Source organism: Sus scrofa, chromosome 13, assembly GCF_000003025.6.
Source record: "Sus scrofa isolate TJ Tabasco breed Duroc chromosome 13, Sscrofa11.1, whole genome shotgun sequence".
In the NCBI taxonomy this organism is placed as follows: Eukaryota; Metazoa; Chordata; class Mammalia; order Artiodactyla; family Suidae; genus Sus; species Sus scrofa.
The window spans coordinates 18,086,470-18,104,049 of NC_010455.5; the positions used below are offsets into that span (position 1 = coordinate 18,086,470).

A 17,580-nucleotide genomic window follows, 5' to 3' on the forward strand; every position below is an offset into this window, starting at 1 on the left:
ACAAAAATAGTCTTCTCAGTTATTAATGCCTATAGTCAGTAGTCATAGTTAGGTGTTTGTTAAACCACAATTTGATGGAAAAACATACTTAGATTTTACAAGTTTTGCAAACACTTTATTATTTCCAATACCATAAAACAATTTGCAATGTATATTAAAGATCAGTGGGATGGTTGTGGGGGGTTTTGTTTTTGTTGTGCTTTCGTAGAATCATTTTGGCCCAACTGGTCAAAATCTGAGGATCTTTAAGAGTTGTTTCAACCACTCCTGGGCATCTATCCAGAGAAAACCATGACTCGCAAAGACACATGTACTCCGATGTTCATTACAGCACTATTTACAATAGCCAAGACATGGAAACAACCTAAATGTCCATCGACAGAGGAGTGGATCAAGAAGATGTGGTACATATACACAATGGAATATTACTCAGACATTAAAAGGAACGAAATAACGGCATTTGCAGCAACATGGATAGACCTAGAAATTATCATGCTAAGTGAAGTCAGCCATACAATGAGACACCAACATCCAATGCCTTCACTGACGTGTGGAATCTGAAAAAAGGACAGACTGAACTTCTTTGCAGAACAGATGCTGACTCACAGACATTGAAAAACTTAGGTCTCTAGAGGAGACAGTTTTGGGGGGTGGGGGGATGTGCCTGTGCTGTGGGCTGGAAATCCTGTGAAATTAGATTGTTATGATCATTATACAACTACAGATGTGATAAATTTATTTGAGTAATAAAAAAAAGAGTTGTTTCAATTAGAAGGCTTTTTAGATATCTGCATTAAATCTTGTAAGATTGATTTTAATCTTAACAGGAAGTCTTTTTTTTTTAGAATTAATTAACTTGAGCTTACATTATCCAGTAGAATTTAAAATCTGGCAGAACATGAACACCAGTCCTAAGGTCAGAAATTTAATTATAGGAGTTCCTGTTGTGGCGCAGCGGTTAACAAATCCGACTAGGAACCATGAGGTTTCGGGTTTTATCCCTGGCCTTGCTCAGTGGGTTAACGATCCGTCGTTGCCATGAGCTGTGGTGTAGGTCGCAGATGCGGCTCGGATCCCGCGTTGTTGTGGCTCTGGCGTAGGCCGGAGGCCACAGCTCCGATTCAACCCCAAGCCTGGGAACCTCCATATGCCATGAGAGTGGCCCAAGAAATGGCAAAAAGACAAAAAAAAAAAAAAAGATTTAATTATAAAATATCCGGCACCTAGGAGATACTCCATGAATACTTGTAGAAGGAATGAATGGGATGGAGGAGTACCTCCCAGCTAATCAAAGGCAATACAATTCTGAATTGCAGCCAAGAGACGCTATATAAGAAAATACCTGTGGAGTTCCCATTGTGACTCAGCAGTAAACGAACCTGACTAGGATCCCTGGCCTTGCTCAGTGGGTTAAGGATCTGGTGTTGCTGTGGCTGTGGTTGAAGCTCCAATTCAACCCTTAGCCTGGGAACTTTCATATGCTGCAGGTGCGTGCCTAAAAAGACACACATACACGCACACACACAAAAAGCTTTCTGTGACAATAGCGCTCTCGCAAACATGGTGTACGTCCCTAAAACCTGCAGAACTTTCTGTAAGAAGTTTGGCAAGTACCAACCCCACAAAGTGACAAAGTACAAGAAGGGCAAGAACTCTCTGTATGCCCAGGGAAAGTGGCATTATGACAGGAAGCAGAATGGCTACAGCGGGCAGACTAAGCCAATTTTCCGGAAGAAGGCTAAACCTGCAAAGAAGATTGTGTTGGGACTTGAATGCGTTGTCCGAATGCAGATCTAAGAGAATGCTGGCTATTAAGAGATGCAAGCATTTTGAGCTGGGAGGAGGTAAGAAGAGAAAGGGCCAAGTGATCTGGTTCTGAGCTTCATACTTTTATTACGAAGACAATAAATTTTTGAAATTGTTAAAAAAAAAAAACCCTGAGAATATTCATATTCACATTTCACGGTCAGCCACAAGTGACATCAACCCCCACAGACAGTGTAAACAGCAGACATGATTCCATTAAAGCTATTCACGCTGTTTATGGTAGGGTTTACAGGACGTTTAGTACAGAGCTAAAAGACTAGCTGCCCTCCAGACTGGAATGCAGAGTTCCCACTGTAGCTCAGTGGTTAAGACCCTGACATAGTGTCATGAAGATTCCGTTTTCATCCTTGGTCTTGCGCAGTGGGTTATGAATCCAGTGTTGCCACAAGGTATGGCATAGGCCAGCAGCTGTAGCTCCGATTCAACCCCTAGTCTGGGGAACTTCCATATGCTGTGGGTGTGGCCAAATAAATAAATGAAATGAAATATAAACTCACCATTTTAACAATTTTTAAGAGTAGAGTCCAGTAGCATTAAGTGCATTCACACTGCTGTGCAACCATCCATCTCCAGAATATTTCTCATCCACTGAAACCCTTTCCCTATTGAACACTAACTCCCCATTCTCTTTCCCCCTCAGACTCTGGTAACTAACAACCATTCTACTTTCTGTCTCTGAATTTGACAACTCTAGGTACCTTGTTATGCCATATACATTTTACCACAATAAAAAGAAATAGGGGAGGAGTTCCCAGCGTGACTCAGCAGAAACGAATTCGACTAGGAACCATGAGGTTGCAGGTTCCATTCCTGGCCTTGCTCACTGGGTTACAGATCCAGCATTGCTGTGAGCTGCAGTGTAGGTCACAGACTAGCTGGGATCCTGCGCTGCTGTGGCTGTGGTGTAGGCCGGCAGCTGTAGTTCCAGCTTGACCCCCTAGCCTGGGAACCTCCATATGCCGTGGGTGTGGCCCTAAAAAGCAAAAAAATTTAAAAAAATTAAAAATCAGAAGTACTGATACATGAGAAGGCATCAAAAACATGGTCAGTGACCTTTAGTCAGTGCTTCTCTCTTCCCCCAGGACCCTGAACCCTGCTTACCTCCAAGCCTGAGTAAACTTGCAAAAGAATGGAACATGTCTTCCTTAGCAGCTTTTTCTCCCTTCCTTTTCCTGGGAGTTCTGGCTGTGGCCCAGTGAGTTAAGGATCTGACATTGCCGCAGCTGTGAAAAAAAAGAGAGAAAATGAGAAAACTCTTATTCTGTTTAATTTTGAGATGCTTGCCAATTTCTGAGATAGAAGCATTTTTCCATTTTAACTAAAGTATCTTCTTATCTAAACAAAACAAAGCAAAACAAAAAACAACCCAAAAACTCATTATGCCAATGAAAGATGTCAGGCACAAAAGACTGGGTATTATATGATTCCATTACATGAAATGTGCAAAAGAATAAATCTATAGACACAGAAAGTGGTTGCCTGAGGCTGGAGGTGGGAATGAGGGCTGACTGCAAATAGGTATAAGGGGTCTTTTTTATTTTTTATTTTATTTTATTTTTTTTGTTTTTGTTTTTGTTTTTTCTAGGGCTGCACCCGCAGCATATGGAGGTTCCCAGGCTAGGGGTCGAATCAGAGCTGTAGCTGCTGGCCTAAACTAGAGCCATAGCAATGCCAGATCTGAGCCACATCTTCGACCTACAGAGCTCACGGCAATGCCGGATCCTTAACCCACTGAGTGAGGCCTGCAACCTCATGGTTCCTAATCAGATTCCTTAACCACTGAGCTATAATGGGAACTCCTAAGGGGTCTTTTTAGATGATGGACTGTGATCATGTTTGCACAACTCAGAACATGTACTAAAAATCACTGAATTATACATGTAACCGTAGATGAATTATATAGCTAAATTATAACTCAATAAAGCTGTTCAAAAAAACACATCCTTGGGGGTGTGGGATGGAAATCCTATAAAATTGGATTGTGATGATCATTGTACAATGATAAATGTAATAAATTCATTGAGTAATAAAAACACACACACACACACACAAAAACACATTCTTGGAGTTCTCTTGTAGTGTAGCAGGTTAAGGATCCAGTGTTGTCACTGCTGTGGCTCAGGTCGCTGCTGTGGCCAGGGTTCCATCCCTGGCCAGAGAATTTCCACATGCTCCGGTGCAGATGAAAAAGACAACAACAACAAACCACATCCTAGAAAAGAAGAATAAAGCAAATGGACAAAAAGGCTTATCTAGAAGTTAAGATGGTAAAAATCTACTCCAGGTAACTACAAAGACAAAATGAAAATATTAATTGACAAACCAGAAAACAGTAAAATTTAGGAGCTATTAAAAATTTAGAAAAATGTATTTTACAAAAGGAAGAAAACAAAATAGAAATTCTAAATATGTCAAAAGATAAAGTGAGGCTTATTAAAATTTTTGAGTTTGAGCAAAAATCGATTCAAACCAGGCAGCATCCAATCCAGCAGATAGAGAGGAGCTCTGAAGAGCTACACAAAGTGAAGGACTTTTTAAAAAACTGAAGTAGGAGTTCCCATTGTGGTTCAGTGGTTAACGAATCCCACTAGGAACCATGAGGTTTCGGGTTCGTTCCCTGGCCTTGCTCAGTGGGTTAAGGATCCAGCGTTGCCGTGAGCTGTGGTGTAGGTCACAGACGTGGCTGAGATCTGGTGTTGCTGTGGCTGTGGTGTAGGCCAGCAGCTACAGCTCCGATTACACCCCTAGCCTGGGAACCTCCATATGCCACAGGAGTGGCCCTAGAAAAGGCAAAAAGACAAAAAAAAAATTAAAACAATAAAAACCGAAGTATAATTTACTTACAATATTATGATTTGATATGAATTGATTTTTTTTCCTTGGGTTTTATTTTTTAGGTTTTTTTTTTTTTTTTTTTTTTTTTTTTTTTTTTGCCACACCTGCATCTTATGGAAGCTCATGGTTTAGGGATCAAACCAGTGCTATAGCAGTGACCTGCGCTGCTGCAGTGATAATAACACCAGGTCCTTAACCAACTGCTCCACAATGGAACTCTGTGATATGATATTTTTATACATTACAAAATGATCACTAGGAATTCCAATCATGGTTCAGCAGAAACAAATCTGACTAGTATCCATGAGGACACAGGTTCGATCCCTGGCCTTGCTCAGTGGGTTAAGGACCCAGACTTGTCGTGAGCTGTGTTGTAGGTCACAGACGTGGCTCTGATCTGGTGTTGCTGTGGCTGTGGCGTAGGCTAGTGGCTGCAGCTCCAGTTCCACCCCTAACCTGGGAATTTCCATATGCCTTTGGTGTAACTCTAAAAGAACAAAGAAAAAAAAAATCACCAAAGTCTAGTTTTACCATCAGTCAATGTACAAAGTTATTACAATATTATTGACCCATTCTATACACTACATCCCTGAGACTTATAAGTGGAAGTTTGTACTTCTTAATCTCCTTCACTTGTTTCTCTCATTCCCCCACCCTTTCCCTTGGCAAACACCAGTTTATTTTCTGTATCTGTGAGCCTATTTCTGCCTTGTTAAATTTGTTTGTTGATTTTGTTTTTTAGATTCCAAATATAAGTGAAATCATACAGTATTTGTCTTTCTCTGTTTCACTTATTTCACTTTGCATAATATCCTCTAGGTCCATCCATGTTATTACAAATGGCACAATTACATGGTGTAGTTCACAGACACGGCTCGGATCCTGAGTTGCTGTGGCTGTGGCGTGGGCCGATGGCTACAGCTCTGATTAGAACTCTAGCCTGGGAACCTCCATATGCTGCAGGTGTGGCCCTAGAAAAGGCAAAAAGCCAAAAAAAAAAAAAAAAAAAAAAAAAAAAAGAATCTGACTGGGGAGTTCCTGTCGTGGCTCAGTGGTTAACGAATCTGACTAGGAGCCATGAGGTCGAGGGTTCGCTCCCTGGCCTCACTCAGTGGGTTAAGGATCTGGTGTTGCAGTGAGCTGTGGTGTAGGTCGCAGACATGGCTTGGATCTGGTGTTGCTGTGACTGTGGTATAGGTAGGCAGCTGTAGCTCCGACTGGACTGTTAGCCTGGGAGCCTCCATATGCTGCGAGTGTGGCCCTAAGAAAGCAAAAAACCCAAATCTGATTGGTATTATGTGGTTTAGCATAAGAAACTCCATTTGGGGCCTGTTGTCTTGGTTTTCTTTCTTTCTTTTTTTTTTTTATGGCTACACCTGCAGCATATGGAAGTTCCTGGTCTGGGAACCTATGCCACTGAAGTTGCAGAAATGCTGGATACTCTAACCCACTTTGCTGGGCCACAGATTGAACCTACACTTCTGCAGAGGCCCATTGTATGTATTTTACCACAATTGAAAAAAACAAAACAAAAACAACCCCCTCCCCCCAAAAAAAACACCTAAGACACATTCTGAGGAAGCTAGAAGCTGAAGCTGTCAGACCAAGCACTCCTCCCAGAGCCTAGAGCCTTGCAGGGGGTTCTGAGCAGTGCACCGCTGTGCCTGTCTCACAGGTTGGTGGTGGAAATTTTTCCAACATATAAGGTGATCACCCCTCTCCCTCTTCACTCTGACACCCTGGACCTTCTCTAAGGCAAGAAGTAGTCCTTCCCTTGGGGGAGCCTCAGGGAAGGGATGACTCAGCAGAATCCAGTCTTTAGCTTTGAGTGGGAAAGAAGAGGTCCTCTGGGCATAAACACAAAAGGTTTGGGAAGGATGTGGTCAAATTCACACTCCCAGTCTCAAGGGCTTACTGTTGGGTTAGAACTTAAGGAATCCTGTACTTGGGGTGGAAAAAAGATAAGGCAGGGTGGGTAGAATTATTTGCTGAAAGATTGGTTATCTCCCAACTTTATTTGAAAGAGTACTTCAATGCAGCTTCTACTTAAAATATGCAGGGGAGGGAAACTGGGTTGGGTTTTTTGTTTTTGTTTTTGTTTTTGACTGCCGGGGCATGGGCATGCGGAAGTGAAACCGAAAACACAGCACTAAACCCAGATTGCCGGGTTTAGTGCAGTGCGGGGACTCGAACCCAGCCTGAACCCAGACTGGGACTTGAATCTGTGGTTTTAAAATTAGAATCACTCACTTGGTGTCTGGATTTACTGAGGCTCAGGTTCTTTGTGTCTTGGTGCTGAAGGAATTCAGTGAGAGACAAAGTGATAGGCAAGAAACAAACTTAGTAAGATAGGACCATTGTGAGAAATGCAAGCAGGCAGGATAAAAGGCTCTGCCCTGAGGACTAGGTGGGCTACATTTTTAAAATCCGAGAAAGGTGGCGAGGGGTAAATGACCACCTTCTTCCTCATTCTGTAGATGTCAGGTTTACATCATTAGCTCCTCCTTCATATCTGGTAAAAGAGAATTTGACCCTATGAGGTCGAAGTAGGACTCTCACGGTGCTTATTCAAATCAGCAGAAGGGTGGTAACATATGCTAAAATATGTTGAATCATCTCAGGTTTCCATAAAGTAAGGGTCTCCTACTTTGGAATGTCATCCTTCCCTTAAATTCCTGTCCTTGGTCATAAGGATCATTATCTTGCTCATCTTGAATAAAGGTCCCATTTTATCTTTCCCTTAATGACCTGGGGCATATCTCACGCTTTTATTTATGGTTTTATGATTAAGCAGGCTTGCTACATTCCATGACATTCTGGTGGCTTTCTTGAGCAGTTATTAACAGGGGTCCCCTGCCGAGACCAGCTCAGCAGGTTGGGGCTAAAGAATGGGTGCTGTGAAACTTAAAGAAAAAAGTTAACATAAAACAAGACACAGAGACATTTATCTTAAGTAAAGGTGGAAACCGGGGGACTCAAGTTCTCAGGGACCAAGAGCCCCGCCTCAAGAAACCACACTGCTTTTATGGTGCTCTTGAGGATGAGGCCAAGTGAGGAGGGGTTGTAGGGGCAGAATATAGGTTTTTTTAAGTTATTTTAAAAGGCACATAGCCGGGGGAGTTCCCGTCATGGCTCAGTGGTTAACAAATCCGACTAGGAACCATGAGGTTTCAAGTTTGATCCCTGGCCTCGCTCAGTGGGTTGGGGCCTCACCCAGTGGGTTGGGGATCGGGCGTTGCTATGAGCTGTGGTGTAGGTCGCAGACGCAGCTTGGATCCCCCATTGCTGTGACTGTGGTGTAGGCTGGCAGCTACAGCTCCCATTAGACCCCTAGCCTGGGAACCTCTTCATGCTGCAGGAGCGGCCCTAGAAAAAAAAAGCAAAAAAACAAAAAACAAACAAACAAAAAAAGGCACATAGCTGGTTGCTGATTAAGCTTTTATTCTGACTTTAGGCATTTAACAATCATTAACATTGAGGAAGCTTGGCCTCAGCTATCTATGCATAGCATTCTAGAGAATCACCATTGCCTATCTGCAGCAACCTGGCGCCTAGGTTTGCACCTTGGTTCTCCTTGCCAACGCATATCCTGCTAATGACCCCTCATAAACCCTTCGGGGCCATGAGGCTCATCTTCCTCTTATACTTTAGAGGACATATCATGCTTGTGCAAACAGACGTGCCTATCTGCACAGGTCCGGTGTGCCTAGACCAACACATTATGTCCTCATTCAGCTGACCCTATGAATAACTTATGCCTTTAGGTCTTTGTTCTTAAGCTTAAGTCATTTACCAGCACTGTGACTATTCTTCAAGCAGGAAGATGGGGTAAAGTAAAGCAGGACAAGATGGAGTTTTCAGCATAGAAAATAGAAGCAAAGAGCCTACGAAAACATTGTAGAAACACGCGATAGTCCCCCCAAACTTCCCTAGATTTCCCTATCTATGGTCCCCTCTTGGGACTTCTACAATTAACTGCATAACTATCCTACTCTGTCCCTATCGGAATAACCCAAGCCATGGGCAGTGATAACACAGGGTCATTAACCCTCTGAGCCACCAGGGAACTCTGGGAACCTGGATTTTGAGAGCAAAGGGAATGGGGAAGAGATGCCAGACAGATTTGGAGGTTCTAGAGAGAAAAGAGCCTAATGATCATCTCCAAGGTCTCAAGCCTTAGAAATGTCTCTGTGCAGTCAGCCTGGCACAGGAGTGAAAGGTAGACAGAAAAGATCCCAAAGAACCTGACAGAGTTCCCTGTAGCCCCAGGGAGGTTCAGGAGAGCAGCCAAGTCGCCCCCAGGCCCTGTAAAGGAGGCAGTTTTAGGTGAATGAGGGCCAAACTCAAGAAATCCAGCAGTGAATGTTCCTGCTATGATAAAGGGGAAAGGAGTCTGACTAGCATCCATGAGGATGCAGGTTCAATCTCTGGTCTCACTCAGTGCGTCAGGGATCCTACATTGCCATGAGCTGTGGTGTAGGTCCCAGGTGTGGCTCGGATTCCGTGTTGCTGTGGTTAGTGGTGTAGGCTGGTGTAGGCTGTGGTTAGTGGTGTAGCCTACACTCCTATCCTGGGAACTTCCAAATGCTGTGGGTGCAGCCCTAAAAAGCAAAAAAAAAAGAAGTCCAGCAGTAAGGGACAACACAGCACACCCTACTCAAATCACATCTATGGACAAAGTGGGTATAAGCACATATGGGCAGATGCCAGCTTGGATGGAAGTTAGTGCTGGCCCAGCTCCCTCCCCACTGCATCTGCCCCAGAGAAGGGAGGAGGGGAGACAGAGCTGAGACTAAGTCCCCATTCCCCCATGGAATTTCTCCAAAGAAAAAGCAGACTGACTCTAGGAAAACAAAGTTCTACTTCTTCTGTGATACATGGCTTCAGATATGGCACCTGCATAAAGGCCGTGAAGATTCTTCATACTGGTGCTCCAGTCTACAGTCACAGCCCACTTTCTGCCACTTTAGACTCCACACCTGAACCTCCAGCAGCACCCACATGTTCTCATGCTTTCTCAGCACACCTGTGAAGAGTGTTTAAGTGGCCATATGCCTCCCACTAAGAGGTGAGTCTCTGTCCCTTCCTACTGAACCTGAGCTAGTGAAGCTTAGGCCTCTTTTGTAACCCAGAGAATGTGGTGGAAGTGACACCCTGTGACTTCCAAAGCTAGGTCAGAACATACCATGCGGTTTCTGCCTGGTTGTCCAGGAACATGTCTTTTTTTTTTTTTTTTTTTTTTTTTGGCTTTCCCGAGGCCTATGGAGTTCCTGGGCCAGAGATCAGATCTAAGCCATAGTTGCAGCCTACACTGTAGCTGTGCCAATGCTGGATCCTTTAATCCACTGTGCCAGGCGGGGATGGAATCCATGTCCTCGTGCTGCAGAGAAAGCACTAATCCCATTGCACCACAGCGGGAACTCCTGAACAAACGCTCTTGGAGCTCACAGCTACCAAGTTATAAATCCACCATCCAGAGGCCAGCAGCCACTCGGTGAGGAAGCACAGGGAGAGGCTTCCATTAGGTATCCAGCTGATAGCCCCAGGTCGCATCTTATAGCCAGCATCAACTGCCAGGTTTGTGAGAGAAGATGCTTGCAAATGATTTCAGCTCCCAGGTGTGGGGTCACCTGCAGCCTGGAAATCTTTCAGCCCCCAATTATTGTATCCCCACTGCACGCTTGTTGAATTCCTGACCTAGAGAATCTTCAAGCAGAATCAAACGAATGTTTTTGGCTACTAAGTTTTAAGGCAGTTTATTATGCAGTAGTAGTAACTGGAACATACTGTTCTTCTCCATTTTGAGAGGTCAAAGACCTATTCTTCCTTAAAAAGGCAGCAAAAGCACCCACCCGCACCAGCTCCAGGGGCATGATAGATCCCATGGTCAGCCTGGTGTGACACTTGGTGACACATTGCTGCCACCCCTTTCCCTGAATAGCTGCACTTAGTGGGGAGCCTGGCAGGTAGCAGGAAGTCAAAAAAAAAAAAAATCATTTGTTGAAAAAATCTTATTCCTCAACTTTATTTGAAATAATAATTCAATGTAGCCTCTCCTTGACATTTGCAGGGAAAGGAAGCTGGTTCTGGAGAGCAAATGAGGCCTACCTCTGTTTTTTTCTTTTTTTTCTTTTTGGCTGTGCCCGGGGCATTCATCAGTTCCCAGGCCAGGGATCAACAGTAGTGACCTGAGCCACAGTAGTGACAACACTGGATCCTTAACCATTAGGCCACTAGGGAATTCCTGGCCTACCTCTGAATGAACAGCCTGCTTTGAAAGGCTCCAGAGTGACTCAACTGTGCCTTCCTTTTAAAATTAATTTGCACGGAAGTTCCCATTGTGGTTCAGCAATAAAGATCCCGACTAGTATCCAGGAGGATGCAGGTTCCAACCCTGGCCTCACTCAGTGGGTTAAGGATCCGGCACTGCTGTGAGCTGTGATGTAGGTTGCAGACGTGGCTTTGATCTGGAATTGTGTGACTGTGGTGTAGGCCAGCGGCTGTAGCTCCAATTCAACTCCTAGCCTGGGAACTTCCATATGCCCCGGGCGCAGCTCTAAAAAGACAAAGAAAAAATAATAGTTTGTGGTAAGAGATAAGCTACAGTATTTAATTTGGTTTAACTCGCATTTTTTTGCTTGTTGTTGCAAGTTTTCAAAATAAAAGAGGGCTTGCCTTTTGAGATGACATGGGGCAGGTTGGGGGGAGTAAGCTTCTGTGAATGAGAAAGTTTGGATGGAGCCCTGAGTGGTTTCCTAAAGGCAGTTCAGAGTATGGTTCCTGCCAGAGACCATGGCAACTCCTCCCTCCTTCCACTTGCAGCCTCAATTAAGCTTCTCCCACATGCAGGAAAACACTTCTGAGTTACTTAGGAGCTGGATCACACTAAGGTCTACTGTAAAAGTAAATTTCATTAGCAGCTGTTACAGAGATTATGGTAAGAGTAAACTGATAGTTGAGTTTAGTGCGACCAGGTCAATGGGCACAAACCGGGCAGAGCTGGTTGAGGAAGGGCCTGAGAGCACATAAGGTGAACTTTGTGTACACAACACAGTCATTATCAGGAAATAGAGACCATGTCAACAAGGATATGGCTGCAACTTTGGCTTTGCACCTGCGGGGGTGGGTGGTGTTCCAAACCAACAGCATTTATCCTGCAGTCAGAATTAGCAAGGTTTTTCTTTTCTTTTTTTGTTTTTTTTTTTAAAGGGCCACACCTTGGCATGTGGAAGTTCCCTGGTTGGGGTCAAATTGGAGCTGGAGCCTACACCACAGTCACAACAAGACAGGATCTGAGCCACATCTGCAACCTACACCACAGCTCCTGGAAATGCCAGATCCTTAACTCACTGAGCAAGGCCAGGAATAAAAACTGCATCCTCATGGATACTAGTCGGGTTCTCAACCCACTTTGCCACAAAGAGAACTCCCAGAATTGACAAGCTTTTTGTTTTTTGTTTTTTTTTTGTTTTTTTGGTCTTTTTGCTATTTCTTGGGCCGCTCCTGCAGCATATCGAGGTTCCCAGGCTAGGGGTCGAATTGGAGCTGTAGCCACCGGCCTACACCAAAGACACAGCAACTCGGGATCCGAGCCACGTCTGCAACCTACACCACAGCTCATGGCAACGCCGGATCGTTAACCCACTGAGCAAGGGCAGGGATCAAACCCGCAACCTCGTGGTTCCTAGTCGGACTCGTTAACTACTGCGCCACGAAAGGAACTCCTTGACAAGCATTTTTAAAGGCAACTTGGTCCCGCAACTTGAAAACTCTGTCAGCTTCTCAGATTTCCCAATCTTCCTAGAAGTGAAACTGGGGGAAGGGGGAGGTTGGCCAAGGCTCAGCACCCCCCACCTCCCTCCCCCATGAGGCTGACTCAGCAGCACTAAAAAAAAAATTACAGCAGCAGGATTTGTATGGGTGTCCAGGTGTGAGCAGATGAAGTCTAAGAATAAATGTGACTCTTCAAGGTTTAAAAAAAACCCCAACAGAATCTCAGCACTACTCTCTGTCCTGAACCCACCTTCCTGTGGTTTCCTTGTTCTTAGTTACTATATAGAATATTTTTTCGCCACAAAAATGGAATCCTCTGTATATGAAAACACTGCCTGTTTTAAAAATAACTGACATGGGAGTTTCTTGGTAGCCTATTGTTTAAGGATCCAGCATTGTCACTGCTGTGACACAGGTGTGATCCTTGGCCCAGGAACTTCCATATGCCATGGGCACAGCCAAAAAAATTTTTTTTAATTTTTATATATATATTTTTTTAGGGCCATGGATGGGGCATATGGAAGTTCCCGGGCTAGGAGTTGAGTTGGAGCTGCAGCTGCCAGCCACAGTCACAGCTATGCCAGATCTGAGCTGTGTCTGTGACCTATGCCACAGCTCACAGCAGCCAGTAGCCATGGATCAAACCGGCAACCTCATGGATACTACTCAGGTTCATTTCTGCTGAGCCACAACGGGAACTCCTTTTTTTAATTTTTAAAATTATTTTTATATTTTTATTTCTTTGGCCACCCTGAGGCACATGGAGCTCCTGGGCCAGGGATCAGATTCAAGCCACAGTGGTGACCCATGCCACAGCTATGGCAACGCCAGATCCTTTAACATACCATGCAGGGCTGGGGATTGAACCTATGTCCTGGTTCTGGAGAGATGCCACCAGTTCCACTGCACCAGAGCTGGAACTCCAAATAAAGTTTTTTTTTAAATAAAAACAAAAATAGGAGTTCCCGTCGTGGTGCAGTGGTTAACGAATCCGACTAGGAACCATGAGGTTGCGGGTTCGGTCCCTGCCCTTGCTCAGTGGGTTAACGATCCGGCGTTGCCGTGAGCTGTGGTGTAGGTTGCAGACGCGGCTCGGATCCTGCATTGCTGTGGTTCTGGCGTAGGCCGGTGGCTACAGCTCCGATTCGGCCCCTAGCCTGGGAACCTCCATATGCCGTGGGAGCGGCCCAAGAAATAGCAACAATAACAACAACAAAAGACAAAAGACAAAAAAAAAAAATTACACTGGGTTTGGGTGTACCCATCTATCCCCTTAGCTCATCCCCTACTCCCAGTGGCTTTAGTTCTTTCACCTTGAGATGCCTGGTTCTCTCTACCATTCCGTATCAAAACAAAAAAACGTCAAAGATCTCTATTTGTGCTTTAAATGAAATCCACTTACATTAATATAATAACTGTTCTAGTTTTTAAAAGACTCTGCATTTAAAAGACTCTTTCTGGAGTTCCCATCATGGCACAGCAGAAACGAATCTGAATAGGCACCATGGGGTTGCAGGTTGGATTCCTGGCCTTGATCAGTGGGTTAGGGATCTGGCGTTGTGATGAGCTGTGGTGTAGGTTGCTCGGATCCCACGTTGCTGTGGCTGAGGTGTAGGCTGGCAGCTGTAGCTCCGATTAGACACCTGGCCTGGGAACCTCCATATGCTGCAGGTGTGGCCCTAAAAATAAAATAAAATAAAATAAAATAAAATAAAATAAAATAAAATAAAATAAATAAAAGACTCTTTCTGCAAAATGAGAGGCTCTATTTCCTATGAAACTAATGTTGCTTCCATGGAAGGCAGACTGGAAGTGATGAGAGTGGGAGACTTGAGGCAGAGATCAAGAGGTCTTTCTTATTCTAAACTGTAAATGTTTAATTCTGGCCCTAAAGGAGAGCCAGCCAACCATCCAGACATTCCTTCAGCAAACAACTCTTCCTCACCAAGAAGGAAAAGCATATTCACTCTCATCAACAGAATTTCATGGAGTTTCTGTTTTGGCTCAGCAGGGATTGACTTTGGTTCCAGCCTGTAAGGAAGGTCAGAAGGGTCCTGAGAGAGAGGCCTGAACAGCCAAATGGGCTGAGACCTGAGGCTGGCTCATGGTGGTCCTTACTGAGTAGTACAAACTGGACTATATAATTTCGTACAAATTTTCTGTATTTCAAGTTAGTCTTGCCTTACTGTGAATACTGACCAAAAGTTGGCCTTATAAAAATACAAAGGTTGAAAATGCATGCAGTGACCATTACCGCAGTGTGTTTGTAATACCAGAAGAAAATAAGTGTTCTTCTTTAGGGGACTGGTTAAGAAAATCATGGGATATCCAGAAAATATGATAGTCTGTGGTAATTACACATGATTTGAAAATAGATACTTGGAGTTCCCATCATGGCTCAGTGAGAATGAATCTGAATATGATCCATGAGGGAGTTCCTGTCGTGGCGCAGTGGTTAACGAATCTGACTAGGAACCATGAGGTTGCGGGTTCGATCCCTGGCCTTGCTCAGTGGGTTAACGATCCGGTGTTGCCGTGAGCTGTGGTGTAGGTTGCAGACACGGCTCGGATCCCGCGTTGCTGTGGCTGTGGTGCAGGCCAGCAGCTATAGCTCTGACTCGACCCCTAGCTTGTGAACCTCCATATGCTGCAGGAGCGACCCTAAAAAGACAAAAGAAAGAAAGAAAGAAAACATACATTTGTTAATAGGTAGACATATATGCAATAGTATGTCTGTTTTTGTGGCCACACCCTGGGCCTCTGCAGTAACAATGCCAGATCCTTAATCCTCTGCATTATAAGGGAACTCTGCAATACTGAATGAAAAATCTACTTAATATGGATAGTAAAATATAAAAATGTGGCAGTTTTGGAATTCCTGCTGTGGCACAACAGGATCCAGGTTGTGGACAATGCCAGGATGCAGGTTGATCCCTGGCCTGGAACAGTGGGTTAAAAGAGTCCTGCAATACCTCAGCAGTGTATGTTGCAACTGCATCTTAGATCTGATCCCTGGCCAGGGAAATCCATATGCCCCAGTGTGGCCAAAAAAGAAAAAAAAAAAAAGTGAAAACATTCATACATGACTGTGTGCATAAAAAAAACAAACCAAAAAAACCCCCCAAACCCTCTGGGAGTTCCCTGGTGGCTCAGTGGCTTAAGGATCTGGCTTTGTCATTGCAGTGTCACTAGTGTGCCCTGGGTTCGGTCCCAATATAGCTCCTTCATCTGCATTGTCTTTTTGTGTCACCTAACAGAATGTCCTTCCCTTGCAAGGCTAATTGTCCTTCATATGGATACATTCAGGATATTAGGAGCACCCCAGATTTCTGCCCTGGTTCCCTTAAATGATTACTTCCCAGCCAGGTCACTCCTGCTTACCGCACCCCCCACTTCTCCCCCAGCCCTGTTCTCACTCTTCCCTCTGCTCTCCCAAGTGGCGCCCATCAGGCACATAGTGGATGCACAAACACCATTGATTCTCCCACCTTCTCTCTACTTTCTCTTGTCTTTTCTGCCCAGAAACCATTCATCTTTTTTTCTCAAAAAACCTCCCCAAATAGGAAGTTCCTGTCTTGGTGGAGTGGAAATGAATCCAAATAGGAACAACGAGGACACGGTTTCAATCCCTGGCCTCTCTCAGTGGGTTAAGGATCCGGCGTTGCCTTGAGCTGTGGTGTAGGTTGCAGACGAGGTGCGGATCTCACGTTGCTGTGGCCGTGGTGTAGGCTGGCAGCTGTAATTCTGATTTGACCCCTAGCCTGGGAACCTCCATGTGCCGCAGGCGAGGCCCTAAAAAGCAAAAGCAAAAAAAAAAAAAAACCTCCCCAAACCAGCTGTCTACCCTCTCCCTGAGTAGGCTAAATGCTTTTGAGTTTGCTAAGTCCAGCAACTTGTACAAGACCTGCATCTTTCCTTGGCCCAGAAGTGAAAATTGACAGTTGAAGGGAGAATACATTCATTAAATGGTTCAAGGGTATAAGGACTTCAGGGTTTTGCTCCAAGGACTTCACCTCAGCTAGTGCCCTCCAAGCACTTGTTTATGATAGATAAGTAACTTTAATTTTACTATGGATAATTTATTTATATATTTATTATTTAATTTTATTGGAGTGTAGTTGACTTACAATGTTGTGTTTCAGGTGTACAGCAAAGTGATTCAGTTATACATATACATGTATCCGTTTCTTTTTAGATTCTTTTCCCATATAGGTTATCACGTGGTATTGAGTAGATTTCCCTGTGTTATATAGCAGGTCCTTGTTACTTACTGCAGATAATTTTAAAAGTCTTTTGGAGTTCCCATTGTGATTCAGCAGGTTAGGCCCTGACATAGTGTCCAAGAGGATGCAATTCTATCCCTGGCCTTGCTCAATGGGTTAAGGATCCAGCATTGCCCTGAGCTGCAGTGTAGATGGCAGATTCAGCTAGATCTGGTGTTGCTATGGCTGTGGTGTAGGTGCAGCTGCAGCTCCATTTCCACCGCTAGCCAGGGAACATCTATATGCCTCAAATGTGGCCCTAAAAAGAAAAAAAAACAACAACCTTTCTGTGGAAGTTCCCACTATGGCACAGTGGGTTAAGGGTCCAGAATTGTTTCTGAGGTGGTAGGGGTTTGATCCCTCCATCATGCACAGTGGGTTAAAGATCCAGCATTGCCTCAGCTCTGCTGTAGGTTGCAGCTGTGGCTTGGATTTGATCCCTGGCCTGGGCACTTATTTATTGTGCTCCTACTTTATACCAGGCCTGGGGCTGAATTCTGGAATTGGAGTGGTTCAAGGGCAGACACCATCCTTGCAACCATAGTCCCAAAGTGTGTCTGGAAGACAGATATTGAGCAAATACTTACACTCAGGTGTGGTGACCATTCTGATGGGGCATTTGAGATTCTAGAAGACAGAGCAGAAAGACCTACTCTGCATTGACTTCCACAGTTACCTCAGGATGGGATGCCTGGAGGAGGCACAGGGGAGGTGGGAGTTTCACTTGTCAATTTCCCTTATTTCAGAAATGTCTTTTGGGAGTTCCCTTGTGACTCAGCAGGTTAAGGATCTGGTGTTATCACTGCAGTGGCCTGGGTACCTGCTGTGGCATGGGTTCAGTCCCTGGCCTGGGAACTTCCACATGCTGTACACAAGGCAAAAA

At 44.5% G+C, this 17,580-nt stretch overlaps 1 pseudogene; it reads left to right on the forward strand.

Annotated features, from left to right (window-relative positions):
• On the forward strand, positions 1,561–1,879 carry LOC100736701 (annotated as a pseudogene).